At 42.3% G+C, this 18,468-nt stretch overlaps 1 protein-coding gene across 39 annotated transcripts in view; it reads right to left on the bottom strand.

Annotated features, from left to right (window-relative positions):
* The window catches only part of PLEKHA5 (pleckstrin homology domain containing A5), a 203,985-nt gene that overhangs the window by 175,365 nt on the left and 10,152 nt on the right, over positions 1–18,468 (bottom strand). For 2 of the 39 annotated variants that reach the window (XM_087935182.1, XM_087935184.1), the window contains exon 1: positions 9,825–9,892. The exons of 32 other annotated variants lie outside the window; for them this stretch is intronic. The gene's annotated coding sequence lies outside the window, so the exon portion shown is untranslated. Of the gene's footprint in view, positions 1–9,824; positions 9,900–18,468 lie in introns of those variants that run through there. 5 more of the 39 variants (XM_087935186.1, XM_087935187.1, XM_087935188.1 and 2 more) reach the window with 4 other exon arrangements.

Genomic DNA, 18,468 nt, shown 5'->3' with positions numbered 1-18,468 from the left:
CATTAGAGAAGGCTGGACCCAAAATCACAAGGCAAAGAGCATATTTTGATCTCGGCCAAAATTGTTCAAATGCTGGTAGTCCTCAAATTACAACTGGGACCAGATTTATCACCGCTAAGCAATGCAGTAATAAAATATGATATCATATGACTGTATTACTTATAACAACAATGCCAGGATTCCCTGTTGCTACTGTTAACCAAATCTTATCAGTTATTAAATGAGGACCCACCCTAATCAGAGGTATTTCTAGCTTGGTTTCTCCCAGGCCCAGATCTTGATAAGGTAAAGGACTGTCTACATCTTCAGCTCCTTCCATCCAACTATGGTGGCGCAGTGGTTAGAATGCAGTACTGCAGGCTACTTCTGCTGACTGCAATTTGGCAGTTCAAATCTCACCAGGCTCAGGGTTGACTCAGCCTTCCATCCTTCCAAAGTCGGTAAAATGAGGACCCAGATTGTTGGGGGGCAATATGCTAACTCTGTAAACCACTTAGAGAGGGCGGTAAAGCACTATGAAGCGGTATATAAGTCTAAGTGCTATTGCTATATTACCCTCACATTTTGGGCACCCTGCACAGAGGCACGTGGTGGTGGTGGTGCTGAGGATGAGTTAGAGGTCCAAGGCCTTCAGCAATCTCAGCTACTTGACACTAACCCTACACATGTACCATTCCCTGTTATTGTAAATTTCCAATAAAGTGACAGGCCCAGGAAAAAGATCACCACACTCTCAATTCCACTTGGATTAGCCACATGTTAATTCCCAGGAAACCTTAGCCAATCAGAAAAGACATGGATCTAAATATATAATTGCTAAGCTCACAGTCACAAGAACACAGTCCGCTGCCTCTGAATTAACAGAGTCAAGAATCAAACTCATCAGTACCAACATATGATCGCTGCTGTATGTCAGGCCCCTAATAATCTCTGTCAGATCTATGATGACCATGAACTCCCAAGCTTCATCCAAATCTCTACCCAGAAGGACCCCAAAACCATAAACCAGAGGAATTTCACTGCCAATCTGACCACGGAATTGAACAACTCGGGTAGGAAAGCTATTATGAAGCAGGGAGGCTGGTACAGCACCAACATTTCCAACTGATCCCTTGAGTCCAACTTTACAAACAGGACGTCACATTCAGTTATCTGCGGTGCAGCAACTCTAAAAGCTACCAGAGTATCCTGGATTACCATAGCTTTTTTAATGTGCCTGACCTGGAGTCTCAGATGGTACTTTAGCCAAAAGCCAGATAAACACCTTTGAAAACTCCCCCTCCATATCTGTCCAAGTTGCCAGCTCCTCACTGATAATTAGATCATGAATAATAATTACAATAATTAGAAACTTCATTATAGCCTGTCTTGATGTTCAACAGTAGTTGCCAAAACCCAGAACTCTTGAAAGTCTGATGACCAGGCACTGGGGTGAACTGGAACATGGTATTGATATAATACACTAAGAGGACATTTCCCTCAATGCAACTCATCCCGTCTTCCACCATATCTACTTCTGCTAATCACCACAGCATCTTTAGCTTCCTCCACGCCAGCCTCTCTGCAGGTCAAAAAGCATCATCCCAAACATCATCATAGCACCCTCACCAGATATACAAGTCTAGTTCACTAGGTGGCTTCTGAACAGCCCCCTCCTATACATACATAAATCAACTGCCCTCCCAGCTCTCATTCCCCCCAACACACACATGCTCAAACCACACACTGCTAAGAGCAGTGGGGGCGCATTTGTTAGAATGCAGTATTGCAGGCTAGCTCTGCATTCCCACTGCCAGGAGTTTGATTCTGACCAGCTCAAAATTGACTCACCCTTCCGACGTCGGTAAAATAAGGACCCAGATTATTGGGGGGGTGGGCAATATTGCTGACTCTGTAAACCACTTAGAGAGGGCGGTAAAGCACTATGAGGTGGCATACAAGTATATTGCTAGACTCAGGACAAACTAGCAACAATAATAATAAAAGCAGCAGCAATATTACTGTATTAAAACTGTTTATGACATAAAGTACACTCACCTCTCTATAAATTAGTCTCTCTCATGCAAACATGGAAGCAGACTGAAACAGTACATGCATTTCTTTCCCTCCATCAAAAATAGCAAAAAAAAAAAGGGGGGAAGAAGCAGAAGACAAGATAAGAGGGAGAGTAGCTACATTAAACAAGAAGAACAAGCTTGCAGGAAACAATAGAAAATAAGAGAGGGAGATATTATGTTTTTGTGGTCTAAGAAAGGGAAAATTCGCTGGACAAACAATACTCCCAAGCAAAGATAAATAATGAGGCTTGTTTTCAAAATACATGCCTGTATTCATTGGCACCTCTTGCCCATTCCTTTATTTTCAAGTTCCTAACAAAAAATATAAACCATCTGTCGACTCAGCTGGTAAGTACTTGGGGGGAGGGGGAGAAACCTACTTCTTATGGGTGGATAATATTGTATTTTAAAACGTGAGTGGGGTAAGGCGGGGTGGAGTGGAAAAAGAGAAATAAAAAAGAAATAGAACACAAATACTTTAAGATCTGGTGCCATTCATGGAATGAAAGCCAGGATAGACAGGGATTTTTAACAGATAATCTACACAATGTTAACACTATGCAGTTTTTAAAATTTAGGAGGGCAACCCAACCCCATAGAACAACAAAATGACAATGTATGAATTTCAGCATAGGAAGACCTTCCTTCACAACCACAACAATCAGCCAGATCAAGATGGTCTGCCATTTTAGACTGTCCACACTAAGAAAAGAGACAAATAATCTTAAATTGCAGGAAAGAGGGTCACCTTTTCTTCCCTCATAAGCCTAGTAATCAGCTTACTGCAATACGCCATAGGCCAGGGATGTCAAACTCAAGGCTTGGGGCCGGATCTGGCCCGCAGGGTGCTTAGATCTGGCCTGTGGGGGCCACCCTAAAAAGAGCAAAGAACTGGCCCATGGTATCTCTGCTAGTGAAAACGGAGCTCGGGAGAGCTGTGTGCGGCCCTCCCAGGCCCCATTTTCAGCTGTGACGGTCTCCTGCCACCCTCTGCCAGTGAAAACGGAACTCAGGGGGCCGCACCCCGAGCTCCATTTTCACTAGCAGAAGGAGGCAGGAGGCCATCATAGCTGAAAATGGAGCTCTGGAGCCTGTTTTCACTGGCAGAGCGCTTGGGCCACCACAGACGCCTCCTGACACAAGTGCCATCAAGCTGGTCATTTCCACCCTGGCCACACCCACCCCGCCCCTGAGGTCAAACACAACCCTGATACGGCCCTCAATGAAATCGAGTTTGACACCCCTGCCATAGGCTATTCGCTAGGCTTTAAATTAGCACTCGTAATCAACTTGCAAAATTTCCTGTCCTACAGAGTAAGAAATATTCAATAACATGGCACATCATTGAACATACAAGACTTTAAAATGGGCATTGGTAAATTTACCTGTGAACGTCCTTTCTATCTATGCTGCGAGAGAGCCCAGGATGGGTAGACTCCTTATGATGTCATTAAGCTGAGTCTGTACTTGTATATAAAAAGCCAGCCCCCGGGAGAATCCCCAGCTTTGGCGAAGATACTTGACAGACTGAAGAAGTGTCTCTGAAAGCAAACAATCCAATACATTAACATGCCTTACCATCTCCGGACGAACCAAGGGAGGGGCTGGGCTCTCTCGCAGCATAGATAGAAAGGGCGTTCACAGGTAAATTTACCAATGCCCATTCTCCTCCATGCTGCAGCAAGAGCCCAGGATGGGACATACTAAAGCCTCGTCCAGCCAATCACTCCGACGATGGAACCACTCGATGAAGAACCCGTCTGCTGAAGGCCACCATCACTGAGGCAAAGGAATCCAGATGGTGGTGTCTGATGAAGGGAGATGGGGATGTCCACGTGGCCACTCTGCAAATCTCTTCCAAGGATGCCTGGATAGCCCAGGTGGCTGAAGTGGCCGCACTTCTGGTAGAGTGTGCTGTTAGACCATGGGATACCAGAAGAGCCACCGCTTTGTAGGCTTGTGCGATGCACGTCCTGACCCACCTGCTAATAGTAGGGAAGAGGCCTTGCTCCCCAAGTGAGAAGGTGAAAAGGAGTTAAACATGGCTTCTGTCTTTCTAAAAGGGGAAGTACGCTTGATGTAAATTCTAAGAACCCTTCTGACATCTAGAGTATGCCACTTGCACTCTAAGTCATGCAGTGGAAGGGGACAGAAGTCAGGTAACACAATGTCTTGGGACCGGTGGAACCAAGTGTTAACCTTTGGGATAAAGGAGGGGTCCAGACGGAGAACAACCCTATCATTGTGAAAGATGCAAAGGTCCTGCCTGATAGAAAGGGCGGCCAGTTTTGACACCCTTCTGGCCGAAGTGATAGAAAACTACCTTTAGAGTTAGGAATTGAAGAGACACTGTTCTAAGGGGTTCAAAGGGGGCTTCATAAGGGCATTAAGAACCAAGTGAAGGTCCCATGAAGGATACATGTGCACCACAGGAGGGTGTAGGTTGGAAGCACCTTTCAAAAATTTCCTGGTTGAGGGGTGATGGGACAAGGAAGGAAGCGAACCCCATGAAAGAACTGAGGAGAGAGCCACTACCTGGCAACCTAATGTATTGGGGGCTAAACCTTTCTCCAAGCCATCCTGAAGGAATCTAAGAACCACTGCCAACTGGGCTGAGGAAGGAGAAAGACCCTCCTTGAGGCACCATTGGGAGAAAACCCTCCAGGTGGTATCATAGAGGTGCCTCATAGAAGGTATGCGAAATGCCTAGATGGTGAGGATAACACCCTCTGGGAGATTAGCCTCCCTTAGCCACTGCCGCTCAAGCACCACATGGTCAGCTTGAGCCACTGGGGCTCTAGATGGATCAGGGGCCCTTGGTGCAGGGAGATGGGCTGGGATCCTCCAAGGGGAAGCCACAGACAGGTTGACCAGGTTTGCAAACCAGGGCCTCCTTGGCTAATAGGGTGCCAGGAGAATTAGCTCCACTTGTTCCGCCAACAGCTTCCGTATAACCACGAGAATGATGGGAAGAGAGGGAAAAGCATAGAGGAGACCTGCAGGCCATTTGCAACCAAGCACATTGGTCCCCTCCACTCCCTGGCAAGGAAACCTGATGAAGAATCTGTTGACTTGGGCATTTTGAGGAGTGGAGAAGAGATCCACCTCCAGAGTTCCGAATCTGAGGGAAAGATCCCTGAACAGGAACGGAGGAATGGACCATTCTGCCTGATCGACTAAACTCCTGCTCAGCCAGTCGGCTTGGGAATTGTTGACTTCGGAAATGTGATCCGCTGAGATCGACAGCAGGTATTTCTCTGTCCATAACCCCAAACGTTCTGCCTCCCTCATAAATGCCTTGGATCTCGTTCCCCCATCTGTTGACATGTGCCTTTGCGGCCATATTGTCCATCAACACAAGAATATGGGAGCCAGTCACCGAGGCTCTGAAATGCTTGAGAGCCAGAGAGATAGCTCTGGGCTCTAACCAATTTATGGGATGGGTGCTGTCTGATCTGGACCAAACCCCTTGAGCTATCTGACCCTCCATATGGGAGCCCCAACCCAGAAGGCTGCCATCTGTGGTGATTACTAGCCTGCCTGGTTTCTTGAGTTGGAGCCCCTTCCAGAGGGACGGGGAGAGTCACCAACTGAGGGACCACCGGGCCTGTTGAAAAAGCAGGACCTTGATTGATGAGTGGCTGGTTCCTGCTCATTGAAAGGGGAGCAGAAACCATTGGAGCGATCGGGAGTGAAGCTGTGCCCACAGGACAATGCCAATACAGGAGACCATCTTCCCCAGTAGTTTGGACAGCAGCGACAGTGGAACAGTCTGTTTTTATTGAATCTGGTTGATGGTCTCTACAGGGCCTTTTCCACGATCTGGAGACAGGAAAACCTGGCACAAAGTCATGTCGATGACTGCTCCCAAGTGTAGCAGTTTGGTCGTGGGTGAGAGATGGCTCTTCTTGGTGTTGATGGAAAACCCATGGCTTTGGAGGCAAGACAGGGTAATTTGTAAGTCCCGATGGGCCGAGCGGATGGAGGAGGATAGGATCAACATGTTGTCCAAGTAGCATTGGATCCACACTGGAACAGAACAGAGTGAAGCCACCAATGCTGCTAGAATCTTTGTGAAGACCCTTGGAGCCAATGAGAGACCGAAGGGAAGGGCTCGATACTGGAAGTGGGCATTCTGGTAACAGAAACGTAGAAACTGGTGATGATGAGGCCAGATGAGGATGTGGAGGTAAGCCTCCGTGAGATCAATGGAAGAGAGGAGGTCATCCTCCCGAATGCTCTATAAAATAGAATGCAGTGTCTGCATTTTAAATCGCCTGTATTTGACAAACTGATTGAGAAATTTTAGGTCAAGGATGGCTCACCACCTCCCTGAGGCTTTGGGAACAACAAAAAGATGAGAGTAAAATCCACGTCCCCGTTGTAATTTGGGAACTGGCTGAATAGCTCTTATGTCAAGTAGGTGTTGAATGGCCGAATTCATAAGGGTTCTCTTTGAAGTGTCCCGTGAAACGGGACAAATCAAAAATGTTTCTAGGGGTGATGATAGAAATTCCAATTGTAGCCCGCAGGCATCCGTCGTTGACTCCTCTCATTTGGAGGCAAAGAAGGCTAAGTGACCTCTGATGGGTGGGGAGAACGAGGTATTGCTTAGACTGATGGAAGGCACGACCCCTTCCCCCCCGAAAGGACCGTTTACCAGCAGAAGGTTGTTGTCTGCCAGGTGGTTCTTGACGCTGGTCTTGGCGTTGAGAATATGCCCTCTGTGGCCGAGGAAAGCAGGAGGTGGACTCTGTCCGAAAGGCAGATGGGCAATAAAGAGCCGGGCGATAGTCATTTTTCCCTGAGAGGAAAGAATTATACATTTATCTCTGGTTTTGATGAGATACGGCTCTAAAGCCTCGCCTAAAAGCCTGTCTCCTACGCAGGGGGCAGAGGCCAGCTTCCATTTGCGGCATGACTCCGCCTGCCAATTTCAGAGCCACAGAAGCCTTCTTGCTGCTACTGAAGATGCCATGGCCCTTGATGCAATTTTGGCAGAACTGAGGGTGGCATTCGCAGTGAATTCTGCCACTGCTATAATTTTGTTAAGGTCCTGACGAGACCTGAGGTCAGAGGCAGGCAATCGGTCCTGCAGTTGGTGCAGCCCTCATAGAGATGCCCTCATGAAAAACGGTGTAGCAGTCAAAGCCTGGACAGCCCACGCAGCTGCTTGATGGTTGAGCTTGAGGGTCTGTTCGGAATGCTTGTCCTATGGTTTAAGGACATCCTCTGGCTCGGTGGGAGTGCCAGAAGAGGAGAATGATGTCTACTGAGGGCACTGCAAGGGCGTTGGCTAGGGATGTGCTGACATTGTAGAACTGCTTGTCCAAAGATGATGGACGAGGACCTGCTGAAGGGGAAGCGCACTGCTCCTTGACCATGTCGAGAAACAAAAGGGGAGAAGGCAAAATCTCCGTGTGTACTACTAGCTTGGAGAAGAGAGAGTCTCCTTGCCCAGAGGGTTCCCCTTGTGGTTCAGGTGCTGCTTCCTCAGGTGACAGCTTGACAGCGACCAGGGCCTTGCTAAGTAGGGGTTTAAAGAGGGCTGGTTTAAAGACTAATGCAGAGGAGGGCTGATCTGGATGAGAGTCTTCTTCCTCTGAAAGATTACAATCACAGATTTCGCCCTCTTTGCACTCTGAACGAGAGGAGCAACTGTGTTCAGATGGGGATGCACCCTCTTCCCCTTCATACTCCTCCCATTCTGCCTGTGAAGAATGGACCTTGAGGTCTTGGGGTCTGTGGAAATCTCACTGCGGAGGTAAGGAAGCCATAGACTGAGAAGGGAGAAGGGCCTGAACCCTTTCCAGAGGCCGAAGAATCTGTTGAAAACCTTCAGCCCATCCCTGCGTAATGGCTAAGGAAACAACATCTTGGATCTCCTTGGGCCTGTTGTCAAAGGTAGTGGAGGGCCGAAGGCCAGCTGCAGTGGGTGTGAAAGTGGCTTCAGGCCTGATCTGGGAGGCCTGAACTCTGGAGGGAAGAGAGGGGGGCATAGGGCCCAGAAATTTGCTGGAAATATGGCCCATACTTGCTGAAATCCTGAGGTTGTTCCTCAAATGCCTCAGGGGACCAGACCAGGAAGGGGGTGGGGGTGTTCAAAGGCTCCATGAACAACTTCCCTCCCTGGGGGGGCTTCTCTGGAAACCCTGATGTTCGGCTGGCTGGGAAACCTGTTGCAGTTGCCCTCTCATTTGTTGAATAGTCTTGTTAAATTGTCTCTCTAGAGCTGCATGACTGCGTTTCTCTGCAACTCAGCCTGAGTTGTCTTCTTAGGGGTTAAAGCCTTAGCTCTTATTTTTGCAGCCACTTCCCTCTGAGCAGTACGTTGTCTGCATCTTTTCCTTTTAGTGGGTTGAAGGGTCTGTTCCACTGGGGGAGAAAGCTCTGCATGAGCACTGTCCTGATCCATTTTAAAGTAAGCAAGGCTCAAGCATTGAGAAAATGGCTCTCAAAAGTGCTTAAGGATGGCAGAGGGTGGAATTGGGTCTTTGGAGCCCTGAAAATGGCCGCCAGGCCACTTAAAATGGCCACTCACCTCAGGTCTGAAGAGACCGCACTTAAAGATGGCTGTTGCTCGTCGATGGCTCCGAGAAGTGAATTTTGCTCCATAGGCTATTGCAAGCCCCGAGTGATCAGATCAGCCAGAGAAGGAAGAGATCACCTCCCACCTGATCAGCTGGCTGGCTCTGTTATCAGTTTGCCAATCAGTTTTACGATCAGGCAAACTGTGGCTATGGGGAAGGTCTCAGACACTTCCCTGCTTGCCCAGCAGCACTTGGGAAAAAGTTTATCCCAACGTTGCAGGAGAACGGAGCCCCGCTCTCCTGAAGTTGCAGCTGCCCAGATCCCCAGGAGCTGATCGAAGCAAGGGTAGCTTCTGTAGAAAGTCATTAAATAAAACACTAACGCTTTCAGAGACACAGCTTGTGACTTTAAAAAGCTGAGTCAAAGCTGGGGATTCTCTCAGGGGCTGGCTTTTTATATAGAAGTACAGACTCAGCTTAATGATGTCATAAGAAGGAGTCTACCCATCCTGGGCTCTCACTGCAGCATGGAGGAGAATTATACTAGAACCAAATTAAAATAAGGCACATATACATTCGTATTTTGTATGATGGATCATATGCTTTATTCCTCTTGTTTTACAATTCCCAGGCCTACATCTTTGACAGAAAGCCCTATTTTATTTCCAACTAGGAACTGGATGGTTAAACAAAGCAGCATGTCTATCTTTGGTACAATTCTCTAGTTCATAAACCATGGTGTTATCAAACCTAATTAATGTGTATATTCCTGTCTCTGCTGCTCTCCCTTATTTTTATATCTCAGTAGTACTTAGCTTTTAAAGCACGAGCCTATTGGTGTACAGACCAGTCCTTTTACTTTTCCCAAAAGATTTTGTTTATTGGTAAAGCTATAAAGTCTATATCCTAAATCTATATGCAAGCAGGAAAGTGAATTCTTGTTTTATCAGCAACAAAGTCGCTTTGCTATACTGGTCACTAGGAAAATTATTTGCCAGTAAAAGGCAAATTATGTATATGTTAAGATATATTCCCTACCACATTAAAGTCATTAATGGATTGAAAAACAATAAATATTACAAACATTATAATTAAGAATGCTACACCATTGGGCCAGAATACTTCATACAGGGGTGGGATTCAACCGGTGTAACAACCGGTTCAATGAATACGTGCTTTGTGTGGTTCACACACACGCGCAGCATTTTAAAAACAGCCATTTTCTGCTAAAACTTACTTTCTTCTGCAGCTCCGGTGAGTGAAACAGCTGAGGTGCGGCAATCCGCTCTGCCACGTCGATCAGCTGAGCTTCAAAACAAGGAAATAAAGGACAGACAAGGGCAGGGGCAGGTGGCCAACTGATCGCCGGAACTTCCCAACTATATTGGGAAGCATTCAGATGGATTTAAAACAAACCTATTTTCCTTCTTAAAAATCCTACTTTCAGCATTTTAGCACATAAAAATGAGTGGCGTAAGTTTCTTCCACATCTCAAGGAAAGAAAAAGTGAAAATTAGTTCCTTGGGTTTGACCTGTTGGATATATTTATGTAACGCACGTAACCCAATCAGTAATAGCTATTTAAGCTATTTATCACACCAATCATATTACCATTTTAGGAAACACAAAGTCTCTACCTAAACCTTTTGTTCTTTCTTTATATTCCATGACATTTTGTTCAAAAAGTACATTCATAAAGCACCATCAAAGTATTGGCTCCTTGACAATATCCAGGCAGACAACATTATTGGCTTTGGTTTAATGGAGTACTTTGGTTTTTCAGATGCTCTACAATTCTACCCTTTTCCTTGAGAATTAATTAGGCCAGGCCTAAACACTGGCTCAGAGGTGATTAGATTTCATATCTACAAATACACATCTGTCTGGGTCAGAGTAGTCTGACTCAACAATAGACCTAATACAGTTTAAGGCAAAACCTGGTCTATTATCCACCAGCTGGGTTAGTGCAACATGCTAAACTAGTTTAGTCTAGTCTCGATAGGAAGAAATTCACTGTTTCATCATATTAAGCAACAATATACTTTATTGGTTTGGGTGCAGCATATTATATTAAGTTCAGGAATTGGTTAAATCAACATAATCATGTTGTAGAAACCCAACAGTTAGATTAGTGGGTTCATACCACCACACCCACTGACCTCATTAAATGTACTAACTACATTAACCAGCCAACACATGGAATATACAGTTGTGCTCTTCAGTTTACACACCCTGGCAGAATTTATGATTTCTCGGCCATTTTTCAGAGAATATGAATGGTAACACAAAAACTTTTCTTTCATTCATGGTTAGTGGTTGAATGAAGCCATTCATTATCAATCAACTGTGTTTACTCTTTTTAAATCATAATGACAACAGACACTACCCAAATGACCCTGATCAAAAGTTTACATACTCTGGTGATTTTGGCCTGATAACATGCACACAGGTTGGCACAAAGGGGTTTGAATGGCTATTAAAGGTAACCATTCTTGCCTGTGATCTGTTTGATTGTAATTAGTGTGTATAAAAGGTCAATGAGTTCCTGGACTCTCGACAGACACTTGCATCTTTCATCCAGTACTGCACTGACGTTTCTGGCTTCTGAGTCATGGGGAAAACAAAAGAATTGTCAAAAGATCTGCAAAAAAAGATAAACTGTATAAAACAGAAAAGGGATATAAAAAGATATCCAAAGAATTGAGAATGCCAATCAGCAGTGTTCAAACACTGATCAAGAAGTGAAAATGAGGAGTTCTGTTGAAACCAAACCACTATCAGGTAAACCAACTAAAATTGATGGCAAGATGAATGCAATATGTTATCAAAAGATACTGGATGAAAATTTGCATTCATCAGCCCGGAAGCTGCACATGGGACATACTATGACATTCCAACATGACAATGATCCTAAACACAAGGCCAAGTCGACCTGTCATTGGCTACAACAGAATAAAGTGAAGGCTCTGGAGTGGCCATCTCAGTCTCCTGACCTCAATATCCTTGAGCCACTCTGGGGAGATCTCAAACGTGCAGTTCATGCAAGACAGCCCAAGAATTTACAGGAACTGGAGGCTTTTTGCCTGGAAGAATGGGCAGCTTTACCATCTGAGAAGATAAAGAGCCTCATCCACACATAGCACAAAAGACTTCAAGCTGTCATTGATGTTAAAGGGGGCAATACACCGTATTAAGAAATGGGGTATGTAAACTTTTGATCAGGGTCATTTGGGTAGTTTCTGTTGTCATTATGATTTAAAAAGAGTAAACACAGTTGATTGATAATAAATGGTCTGCTTCCGTCACTCGTCTCAGCTTATCAAACCTAGCTATTTGAAAGCATGTTGTCTGTGAGTAGATAAATAGGTACCACTTCAGTGGGAAACATGGCGGTGTTTTGATGCTGGACCTGCCTGGATGCAATGTCCAGCGACATCGGTAGTGAGAGCAGGTCCTGGATGGCGCTGCAGGACACCGTTCATCCTTCTGGTATGGAGCTAATTCACCCTTGTGGTGTACTGTAAATAGGCATGTGAGCATCTTGATAATTTACAAATAATTACTTTGTACTTTGTACCAACTCTGCCTAACTGTAAAATTGCAATAGGCTAAATGAATAAATAATCAAGATAGTTTGAAATAGCAAGGATAGGTAACCTAGCCTCAAACACTACGGGAAATAAAAAAGAAAAAGAAACAGCCCTAACTTTTAATAGAATACAATTCATTTTCCCCAGATACATTCAGTGACAGTGTTTGTGAGAAATAACGCAACCTTGGACAACAGGGCTGTTCTACTATTCAGTTCTTTTAATACACTATAACAACTGTAACTACCTTACAATTAATCTATACCTCACACCAAGCAATTTATCTTGCCAATCACTCCAGGCATTGCCCTTTTAAGAATCCAAAACTAATATTGTGTAATCCTAGAAATGCATGTAAATTTATGGGGTAGGATCTTTAAATAAAAACATTTACTACCAATCTTGCCTATGCAGTTAAATGGCAGAATTAAATTTGTAATAAAATTTGATAAGGCATTCCATGGTGATATCGATGGCAAAGATAATAAACCTCATTTTTACTATTATTACTATTAGGCAAAACTTCCCAATTACATCCAAGTCAGGTAAAAGGAGAAGAGGAAAAAGTACAGTGGGGAAAAATAAGATTTGATTATGACACCGACAGGATTCAGGAAAAAATAATATTACAGTACATTCTGATGTATGACAGGTCATATAGCTTAAACAAAAGATTACCCCATAACATCACAGCAACATCTCTCATTAGAAGTTTGTTTATTAAACTTCTTTGCTGCCCATTTCCTCAAGACAACTCTAGTTGGTTTATAGTATTTGATATTCTACAGCCTTGATATTCTTTCTCAGAAAGTTTTTGCCTTTTAATTATTGTCCAAATCTTTCACTTGACAGAAGTCACCCAGATATATATAAAAAATTAAACTTATTTGAAATCCATCCTCATTTTCCAACAATTTAAAGATCATACACATGCAAGATGATTTTGTTATTCCCACTCATTTCCTCTTATGTTTCTCTGTTCAGATACATTTGAGGCAGTGAAATCTGAGATAATTCTGCAATGATAATTCTGTCCTATAGCTTTGGTTTTATCTGCTTTGTCCCCGTATAGCTATGATACCTCCTGTTCCTTCTACCTTATCTTTGTGTGCCTCAAGTTTATTTGAGTAATGCGTAAAATCTCACTTTCTGCCATTAAATAACAAGCTTTTATTTCTGAAGTAGAAAATCACTTTACTATTATGTTCTGTAGAACTTTTACAGGGACAAATACTTTTTGGTTAAGTTATAGCGCTGTAACTTCAAGCAGACTCAGGTGACAACTTTACAAACTGCTATTCATTATTTTAGCTGTTATTTCAATTGTATAATGACAATGAGTGTAAGCAGAAAATGGAAATAATTATTTCCACTATAAAGAAAAAGCAACACACATTCTACATGGTAGGTGCCTTGAATTATGTAGTTGTTTTGTTAAAATCTCCATAAAGCACTACATTGTGTATTATATTTGCAAATGCCTATAATGTGTAGCTCACAATGGTTGCTAGGAGAAGAAACAAAATTGAAGCCAGTGGTTCATCTACCATTTAGCATAGATTTACATAACCATGTTTTATCCGCCACTGCAGTGTTGCAATTTTCACCACACAGAGAGCCAAAGCACTACCAGCTATGTAAAGGAAGCGTCACTCCTAATTAATTGACATGCCTGACCAATTTCAATAAACAAAAAGAGAAGGTCAACTCAACTATAAGATGAGAAACCGAGGATCATCAAATGTAAACTGCAAAAAAAAAAATACCCTGGAGATAGGAAAAAAAATGGATTGCTAAATTCATCAAAACAGAAATCAGACCGCAATCTACCGATTACTTTTCTACCCTTGCTATATATACTATAGCTAACAGCTGTCAAAAATACTGAAATGGTTAAAGACAAGGTTGAGTGCAACTTTCCACTCACATGGTAAACACAAACCAGTGTCTACATCACACCCTTCCTTCTTCTACAATTTTTCAATTATCCCTGAAAAACTGTTCAATGGTTTTCACCTGGAAAGCAGCAATTATAGTCTGTCAATATCGAAGCCACATGGAAGAAGGTTCCTTATTTAAAAGAAGGAAGGAAGGAAGGAAGATGAGTTTATGAACTGTTTATTGATAACAGAAAGCTTTCTGCTAATTTAAATAGCAGCAGTTTTTGAGTTTTTTCTTAATGCAGACCACTGTCATATAAGCAGGACTTGTAACAAAATATATATCTGGCTGTTAACAAGATATGGTTGGTCCTATAAGATAGATTACACTAAGTAATAAATACCATATGGGTCTAAAACTACATTTATTAGAACCAAATCTTGCAATGTGCTTCCTCTGTCCATCATCATATGAATTAAGAGAAGGGCTTGTCGAGGCTTTTTCTCAACTCTTGTTTCTTGGAATGAGCTTAAACCACATTTATCTGATTGTTGCCTGGCTAACTGATCTTCCATTTGTACCGGCAGTCCTTGACTTAGGACCACAATGGAGCCCAAAATTTCTGTCATTAAGTGAGATGTATGTTAAATAAGTTTTGCCCCACTTTTACAACCTTTCTTGCCATGCTTGTTAAGTGAATCACTGGGGTTGATAAGTTAGTAACCGGGTTGTTAAGTGAATCTGGTTTCCCCATTGACTTTGCTAGTCAGAAGGTCACAAAAAGGGATGACGTGTCCCGGGACACTGCAACCGTCATAAATAGGAACTATTTGAACTTTGATCACTTGATCATGGGGGTGCTGCAAAGGTCGTGACTCTGAAAGACGGTCGTAAGTCACTTTTTTCAATAGCATTGTAACTTTGAACCGTCACTAATTGAACTGTAGGACTCTCTGTACTTTAAGTTAAGTTACTCTCTGTACTTTAGGTTATTCTTTATGCCCTCTATAGGTATAATAAATTATTCCCTCAACACTGTTCAACTATTACAAAGTCTGCACTACTATTACTATTAATCTTCTCATCACTCCTTATCACCCATCCCCTCCCATTTATGACTGTATGACTGTAAGTTTGTAGCTTGTATCCTTACAATTTATATTGACTGTTTCCTACTATGATTTGATTGCTTCTTGTACCCTATGTCTATCACTAAGTGTTGTACCTGATGATTCTTGACGAATGTATCTTTTCTATTATGTATACTAAGAGTATTTGCACGAAAACAAATTCCTTGTGTGTCCAACCACTTGGCCAATAAAGAATCCTATGCTATGCTATGCTATGCTATGCTATGCTATGCTATGCTATGCTATGCTATGCTATGCTATGCTATGCTATTCTAGCATCTGTGTCCACCCAATTGATACTCATGAGACTCCAAAGGCAGGCAGGCACGCACACACACACACTCTTTTACTGGAATTCCATGGGTGATTGCCAAAATTACAAAGCGCCAATCTTTTCACTCCAAATATTCTGGCAATCTCCCAAGATGTGGCTATATGTATTCACACATCCTAAGACACATCCTAAGGCTCTCCTACACAACAAAGACCACAAAATAAAGATCTCTGCTTTAAAGGTCTGAAAATGTAGGATTTTTCAACAGATCTTTGCAACCTGCATTTGATATTGAGGAACTTCCATATTATAATTATTAAGATCGAGGTCCGAAAGCCCAAATAGTGAACAGAAGTCATACGTAGTTCATTCGCTTCTATTCAATTAAACAAGTCAAACCAAGTCTGCAAAAAAAGCATCTGTCTCTGAAAAACAGTGGAGCCACTTAAAATGAATAGAGATTATTATTGGTTTCTGGATCTGAAGTATCTTCCCAATTAATCCAATTTTAGTTTCGTAACATTAAACAGCTTTGCATTATTTTAACTGTCCAGATAGAGTTTAGCTTTCATATTATGAATGATTACAGCAGATATTTTTTATTTTCTTCTCGATAGTCAAAGAAGAGGATTTGATATGTTCTTTATCTAAGTACTTCCAAAGAAGTATTAGAAAAAGATCAAAAGGGATATCAGGGAAACAAAAGGAATTGCAGTTCTCTAAATCCTAACATAAACAACCTTTTCAAAGAAGGATTTCAATTTTCCACTTACATTCCAGAATGTGCTAATATGCATGAAACCATGTTATACTTGCTGGAAAATAGACGTATCTTATTTCTGAATTGCAACAGTGACAGCACTCCTACTCACTGACCGTATAATGGCATGCACGTTAAGTGAATGAGCACTACAATGCAAAGGCATGGAACATCAAAAGCGCAGAGATAATCCCCCTCGCTTGGAAAGTAAATTCCCATCTCTCAATATTAATGGGGAAAAGGCACTAAGGCAGCCTACCCACTGTTCGAAGAACAGATACAGAGACAACGCTCATAGAATAAAATGTCAGTCTTATGCAACACCATTCATAGAGTACATTTTGAATGCTGTGGCCAAGATTTTTTACTATGGACTGGAAAAAAAAAGAAATAACAATAGCACTTAGACTTATATACCACTTCATTATGCTTTAATGGACAAAGTCCATCCCTTTGAAGTAGTCCAATCAACAAAAGCAATTTACATCATTTTATATTATAATTTATCATTGGCTGTAAATAACACTGAATTATAGAATTCTGCAAATGATGTAAACAAAGGCAAATGACTGTAGACTGGCTTCAACCAATCCTCCTTTTCCCCCACAAGGATTTACCATAAAGATTATTTAAATGTGTGTTTAAATAGACATATAGGTAGTCCTGAGTTAACAACCACTCAAGTTATGACTGCACTGAATGAGATGCTTTATATCTGTTCTTAAAACGGCAGCCATTTGCAATGTCCCCATGGCCATTTGTGACTTTCACTTCTTGGTTTCTGACAAGCAGAGTCAATGGGGATGCCATCAAGAGGTTGCAAATGGTGTTCACATAACGCTGTGCTTAACAATTGTGTAGGATTTACTTAATGACTGCAACCGGAACTGCTGTCAAAAGTAAACACAGTCATATGACATCGTGCTTTGCAACCATATAGCTCAGCAATGAGCTCCTGATCCCAATTACTTCAGTCTCACTCACCTTGTTAACTCAGGATTGCTTGTAGCTTGATGGTAAGGTAAAAAGCTGATAATCAAGAACAAATTTGATTCCAGATATTAAAAGTTAAGGACAGCGGTGCTGCTTCCATGAACATCCTAAATAGAGGATATATTCAATGTTTATAGCTTCTATTTTATCTGATCATAAGAGGGTTTGAGTAATCCCAGATCAAAAGGTGAAGCTGTGCCAATGAAGTACTCTAATTTAGTTTTGCATTGGGGGGGGGGGGGAACGATATGCTGAATGTTTAGGTACAGTGTTTAGATTCTTGGAAGAGACATTTTGACCTAATGTGGAGTCAGAATACAGAACTAAATTAACATTTATATTACTGTAGTGGCTGTAGACCCCAATCTGATTAGCAGTGTTATTGCCTCAGGTTCAGCACTCAGGAAAGCAAAAGAATTTGTCAGGAAGAGTTCATAATTGAAAGCCTCCCAAAGATGCATCTACCATGGGAAAATAAAGAGAGTTAGCAGTACATTTCAATTAAGAACATTTCACAAGTGCAGAAAACTGGCAGTGAATCGAAGAAACATAAGTAAACATGGAGAAATCAAGACTAATCCCTTGTATCTTTCCGGGTAATCACCCCCTTAACTAAATGCAACACAAGTTGAAACACTGTTTTTTTTACCAGTTCCTTTCTAATTGGTTTGGGAAACAATACTTTATTTCCCTGTAGACAAAGGCCATCCTCTTCAATAGAAAATAGACTGATCTTATGTTTAATATATTTTAAGTAAATTTGTCCCTTGGAATAGTTGACAAAGTGACTTCTTACCTTAACTATACATTAGATAATAAAACTAATATGCTAAGCTAAAAAACCATGAAGCTTGGGACATTTTAAAATAGAAAAGTTGAGCCAAGATGCATGAGACAACATACAGCTAGTCCTTGACTTACATCCGTTCATTTAGTGACCATTTGAAATTACAATGAAAAAAAGTGGCTTATGACCACCTATTTAAATTAAAGAAATAAATAAAAATTTCATATTTACAACCGTTGTATCATCCCCATGGTCACGTGATCAAAAGTCAGGCACTTGGCAACTGTTCACATTGACGGCTGCAGTGTCCCTGGGGTCATGTGATCCCCATTTGCAACCTTCTGACAATCAAAGTCAATGGGGAAGCCAGATTCACTTTACAACTGTGTTACTAACTTAACAACTGCAGTGATTCACTTAACAACAGTGGCAAGAAAAATCATAAAATGGGGCAAAGCTCACTTAA

The sequence above is a fragment of the Pseudonaja textilis genome, chromosome 5 (assembly GCF_049901715.1).
Source record: "Pseudonaja textilis isolate UNSWEBS1 chromosome 5, rPseTex1.2, whole genome shotgun sequence".
NCBI classification, from domain to species: domain Eukaryota; kingdom Metazoa; phylum Chordata; class Lepidosauria; order Squamata; family Elapidae; genus Pseudonaja; species Pseudonaja textilis.
The sequence above is the reverse complement of the archived record's forward strand: the minus strand, read 5'-3'. Positions and strand labels throughout refer to the sequence as shown.